Source organism: Aethalodelphis obliquidens, unplaced genomic scaffold (genome assembly GCF_003676395.1).
Source record: "Aethalodelphis obliquidens isolate GAN/ISIS:26980383/991018 unplaced genomic scaffold, ASM367639v1 scaffold28, whole genome shotgun sequence".
NCBI classification, from domain to species: Eukaryota; Metazoa; Chordata; class Mammalia; order Artiodactyla; family Delphinidae; genus Aethalodelphis; species Aethalodelphis obliquidens.
The window spans coordinates 6,838,299-6,844,625 of record NW_020837972.1 but is presented as its reverse complement, the minus strand read 5'-3'; positions in this window follow the sequence as shown (position 1 = coordinate 6,844,625).

Sequence of the window (6,327 nt, the reverse complement as noted above, 5' to 3'; positions counted from 1 at the left end):
GGCCAGATTAAGATGTAGCTAATCATACGGGAATATGTACAAATCTAAAACACCTCTGGTGCTGTTTCTACTTTGCAACTGTATGAAGATTATATACTACCTAGTGATGCTGATAAGAAACCAGTGAGTACCAATGGGCTTGGCTGTCATAGATTCTCAAAAATGACTCATGTCACTTTATGGTTATTTTTATAGCAATCCTGAGGTTGGCATGTTACACTCGCTTCTTATTATCATCTTGATGTGTCATAGGAAACTGCCTGGGGTCACAGAGTCAAACAGCGAAAAGATGCTGGAGAAAATCAGTGGGTACTTAAGGAGAAAGCAAAATTCATAATGAAGCTAGTTACAGAAGCTCGGTCAGTGGTCAATGAAATTCTAAAAACAAAACAGTTTTGATGCTCCGTGTCAGAGAACAGCAAACCATGGCCCGCGGGCCAAATCCAGACAACCGCCTGTTTTTGCCAAAAACAAATAATAATCATTTTTTTAAAAGACATGAGAAAATCATATGAAATTCACAGCCACGATATTGTGTATGTCTGTCTGTGGCTGCTTTCCTGCTATGAGAGATTTGAGTAGTTGCAACAGAGGCTGATGGTCCACAAAACCTAACAGATTTCCTATTTGGTCCTTTATAAAAAATTTCTCTATTCCTTAGGAACCAGACTTCTGAATCCATGGTATTTAAAAGCTGCCCGCACCAACAGAAGCAAAGTGGAATTTCAAATATAACCCTTTCCAAACAAATGTTTATGCTACATCCCTCAAACTGTGGCTAGGATTCTTCTTAGTTAAGATTTTTACAGTTAGCATTGTTAGACGTTGAAAAATAAGGTCGTTGAGAACTCGAGGTGAGATGTTACTTTTCCAGACCCACAGCTGCTTCTTTGCTCACCAAACACAAACCAAAAATTAACTGTGCAAACAGCAGGTAGCAGTTTCTCGAGTAGAACTTAGTGTTTGCTCCCTAAACAGACAACACTTCTAGCTCTCAAGAAAACCCTTCTGAAGGCACCGTCCCCAAGTCTGAATGATAGTACTCAGTGGCAGCTCAAACTTAAACCAAACAGACCTCCAGAAAGAAAGCATGGCCTGGTATTTTGATTGAAAGGGTCACAGCTGTGGAAATGACGAGGCTCATACTTGAGTGATAAGAGCATTATAATATTGCAAGTTTTTACGTATCCAATTTGCTCAACACCGATGGCTCAACGGCTGAAACGAGGGGCTATCTTTTCATGTAACGACAAGAAAACCGTCAGCTTTGGATGATCCAACTGCGGCCTCTTAATCACTACTGAAAGCATATAATTATGAATATCAGTAAAGAGAATAATGCTTCTAAATTACTTTAGGGATTAGATGGTCTCCTGGTAAGAATTAGAACAGTTCATGGAGTCTTAATTGCCCCATGGTAGTTGCAGGTGGAGAAAGAAATGGCCATTAACTGCACATACTTTTCAGCATAAAGCACTAAACAATATCAAAAGCAAGGGCCAGACTTCTCTCACTACTTCCCAACAAAGTAAATAAATTAGATCCGTAAATATTAGAAAAAAGCTCTTTGGATGTTTACAGCTTTTCCTCCATACACATTCTTTTTTTAAAATTGAGGTGTAACTGACATATAACATTATATTAGTTTCAGGTGTACATGATTTGATTTTTGTATACATTAGGAAAGGATCACCACAAAGTCTAGTTAACAGCCATTAGCTTACATAGTTACACAATTTGTTTCCTTTGATGAGACTTTCAAGATCTCTTTTAGCAACTTTCAAATATAACTACAATATTATTAACTGTAGTCACCATACTGTACGTTACAGCCCCATGACTTATTTATTTTATAACTGGAAGTTTGTTATCTTTTGACCACCTTCATCCATTTTGCCCAACCCCCAACTCTGCCAACCACCAATCTGTTCTCTGTATCTATCAGCTTGGGTTTTTGTTTTATTTTGTTTTTGAGATTTAAATGGAAGGGGGAGGGGAGGGATAAATTAGGAGCATGGGATTAACAGGTATAGACCACTATATGTAAAATAGATAAACAATAAGGATTTACTCTATAGCATAGCGAACTATATTTCAATATTTTGTAATAACCAATAATGGAAAAGAATCTGAAAAAGAATATATATATAATATGGAATTATATATATATATAACTGAATCACTTTGCTGTACACCTGAAAGTAACACAATATTGTAAATCAACAATAGTTTAATAAAAAAAAGATTCAACATATAAGTAATACCATACAGTATTTGTCTTTCTCTGTCTGACTTATTTCACTTAGCATAATGCCCTCAAGTTCCATCCATGTTGTCACAAGTGGCAAGATTTCCTTCCTTTTTTATGGCTAATAGTCCATTGTATATTTACACAACATTTTATCCACTCATCTATCGATGGATACTTAGGTTGCTTCCATGTCTTAGCTATTATAAATGATGCTGCAATGAATGTGGTGGTACAACCTAGTAGTTCTGAATGGAGGATATCTATCCTAATTACTTTTAGCCTTTGCTCAAGTCCATGGAAGTTCTTGAAGTCCCATTTCTCTGAGTTTATAGATGAATTTATAAAAGAAGCGTTTTCTTGCCTGAAGGAGAATCTTCCTGGTATCCTCAGCTATCTTTCACTGGAAAGAAAGATGGTTCGTGGTCTGGGAGCCTTGCGAACACTCCACAGAAACTGGACATTGGCCGTGGATTATACCAAAACCTATCTGGAACAACAAGTGCTAATGTGTGGCCCGGAATTTTCCCAGGGAACCCCCCACCCCAGTCCACATCCCTGTGGGACAAGGAGGAAATTAATAGACATCACAGAATAGACAACTTTCAACACAGCTTTTTAAACTATTCCCCATCCCCAAAGGGGTGCTTTCCTAACACTCAGGGAAAAATGGCTGTGGCGTCCCGCACAGTCAGCAATCACTTAAACCTAAGGAAGTGGTTCTCAAACTTCAACACGCAGGAGAATCTCCGGGTGAAGCCTGGGACAGTGCAGAGGGTGGGCCCGGGAATCTGCGTGTTTAACGGGTACCCCAGGCCATTCCAATGAGGGTAGCCCAGGATCATAATTATAACTCTGCTCCTCAAACTGTGGTGCAAGGTATCAGCATCACCTGGGTGCTTGTTAGAATTACAGAGTCTCAGGCTCTGCCCCGAACTCGTGAGTCAGAACCTGCATTTTAACAACAGCCCTCTGTGACTGGTACGCACCTCACGGTTTGAATAAAACCCGTGTTAAGACCCAGTGATCTAGGGAAAATTTTAAAGTTAAGGAAGATTGAAAGTAAAAGGAAACTGTAATTCCCCTGAGGCAGAATGAATGAGAAAATGGAGAAAGAATTAGTGTTGAGAAAAGGGCTCCCTGAAGGGGAGGGGGAGAGAGGGAGACCACACACGTATCCCCTGGGGACAAATATGCAACAAATAAAGATCAATGTGTACCATTTTTTAAAATTGACTTTTCTGGATTTTGCTATTAACACTGAATGGTTTCTGGGACTTCCCTGGTCCAGTGGTTAGGACTCTGTGCTTTCACTGCAGGGTCCCGGTTCAATCCCTGATCTGAGAACTAAGATGCCGCAAGCCACGCGGCTCAGCCAAAAGAAAAAAAACAAAAACAAAAAACACTGAATGGTTTCTGATGAGATAAAGTAGGGAGATGAGCATGAAAAGTATACTTATTAAATAGGCAACTGTTAAAAGCTCCCCCATAAATATAGCTCTTTTAAGATGCTATCTTTTCTTTTCCTGTCTGATTATAAAAGAATTACACGTTCATTTTAGACATTTTGGGAAAATGTGATGAGGAGAATAAAAAGTATCCATAATCCCACCACTCAGAAATTACCACTGGGGCTTCCCTGGTGGCGCAGTGGTTGGGAATCTGTCTGCCAATGCAGGGGACACAGGTTCGAGTCCTGGTCTGGGAAGATCCCACATGCCGCGGAGCAACTAGGCCCGTGAGCCACAACTACTGAGCCTGCGCGTCTGGAGCCTGTGCTCCCCAACAAGAGAGGCCACAACAGTGAGAGGCCCGTGCACCGCGAAGAAGAGTGGCCCCCGCTTGCCACAACTGGAGAAAGCCCTTGCACAGAAACCAAGACCCAACACAGCCAAAAATTAATTAATTAATTAATTAATTTTAAAAAAAGTAATTACCACTGTTTTCCTTTTGGAATATTCCTTTTAGTCTTTCCCACCCATGTGTATGTGTGTGTGTAAAACTACTGGGATATTGTTTTATATGTGATTTTATGTCATTTTTCTAAAATAACATGATTAATTCTCATAAATTAAGAAGGACACTATAAAATATCACATGGTATAAGATCATCTGGAATTGAAACCTGCAGAATTACAAGGTTAGAAATCAAAATTCAGGCAACAGTTCATTTCCCAATAAGTTCTCTGGGCCACAATGGTATTGTTTAAGTCTTATGGCCAAGTACCCCTGATATTAAAGTATTAAGAACTAGAATTATTTTCATCATTACATGTCATCTTTTAAAGACTTCATTAAAAGTGGAATCATCAGCAGAGCCAGGCTTCTGTGACAACAAAGGATCTAGCCTTGAAAAGAGGAAAAAACCCTTCATCTTCTGAACCATACTGAGGGCATCCTCTTGTTCCATTAGTAAAACAAATTCTGAAGCAAAGAAAGAGAGTAAAGCTCATCTGACAGAATCCTGAACATCTAGAAAATCAAAGGGGAGAGAAAATAGAGTTTCATTTTCTTTAAATGAAAGTGATGGGGGTAAAAAAGCATAATTGGAACCAGCTTCTCCAACTACCATGGAATCATTTACGTTAGATTCAAGCAGAGAAACTTTTACAGAGCCTGCTAAAACTACTACTGGAAATGCTGACCCTAGAATCTGTACTGTCCACTTAAGAAGCCAACGATCACATTGGAAATTTGAGTGATCCAATTAAATAGGGACATGATGTGGTGCCCCAAGGACAATGGTGCTTCAAGGACAAAGGACGACCCTGCCTGAAAAAGTTTCAGCGACACACCCCCTACCGGACTCTTAATCGCCCTCCCTACCAATGGTTAAGAAATTCCTGAGTCCACCTGGGCAACGCCCACCTGGGCAACAGGAAGTGTCCCAGATAAGGAACGGCATATGCCCTGTCCCACTTCCACCCTATAGAAGGAAGGTATATGTGCCTTGACCAATCAGTAAATGAAATTTTCACCTCGGACCATTCCTTGTTTTCTGGCTATAAAAGCTGATCAATAGCACACGTTCGGGCTCAACCCTCCCAGACTACTAGGAAGTCGGCGCACTGTTCTGGCAGTGACCCTTCCCTCTAATAAATTCTATCTTCTTTACATTCTGCCTTGTGTCTGGAAATTCTTTTCCAACCCGCGTTCGGACCACGACAATGAGCACAATCAAAATCATCATAATTGTGGCTTCCCTGGTGGCGCAGTGGTTGAGATTCCGCCTGACGATGCAGGGAACGCGGGTTCGTGCCCCGGTCCGGGAAGATCCCACATGCCGCGGGGCGGCTGGGCCCGTGAGCCATGGCCGCTGAGCCTCTGCGTCCGGAGCCTGTGCTCCGCAACGGGAGAGGCCACAACAGTGAGAGGCCTGCAAATCATCATAATTATGGGGGCTTTCGTCTTACTTTTCAAATGAACACAGCACCTGATCAACCAGTCAGCAAATATTTTCTGAGCATCTACTGTGTGCAAGGCATTGTGGTAGGTACCTGGTCCTTATAGGGAATTTATAATCTCTTTAGAGATAAAATACAATGATAGGAACAGTGAACAAGACAACAACCCTGGACTCAACGACTAACCTTTTAAATGGCTTTTCTCTGATTCTAGTAAAAAGTGGTTAACTACAAAGTTACTTAAAAGTGTCATAAGTTCCTGCTGTAAAATTTGGTGTGATTTTGCTTTTCTTCAAGATTTTAGTATAAAATATTTATTTTGTTAGTCAAAAAATAAGGTAAGATAGTGGAAGTGGACTGGAGGAAAGCGTTCATAAGAGTTTTCATAGTAGTAATAACAAAAACATGCAGCCTGGTTTAGATGCAGCTTTGCTATAAAAATAAGCCATACCAAAATTAGCGGCAAAATTAAAAATGAAGTTATTGGAAATGAAACCCAAGACGCAACTCATCCAGCCCAATTATTCTCTGAACCCACCATATTACTTGGACACCACTTCACCTACATTCTAGTGAAACCACCTCTTAACAGAACAGGAGAAAAAGTTTCTTAGAGGCTTAATGAGCTTAATTAATGAGCACTTAAGACACCAGCATAAAAATAAATACATTGTG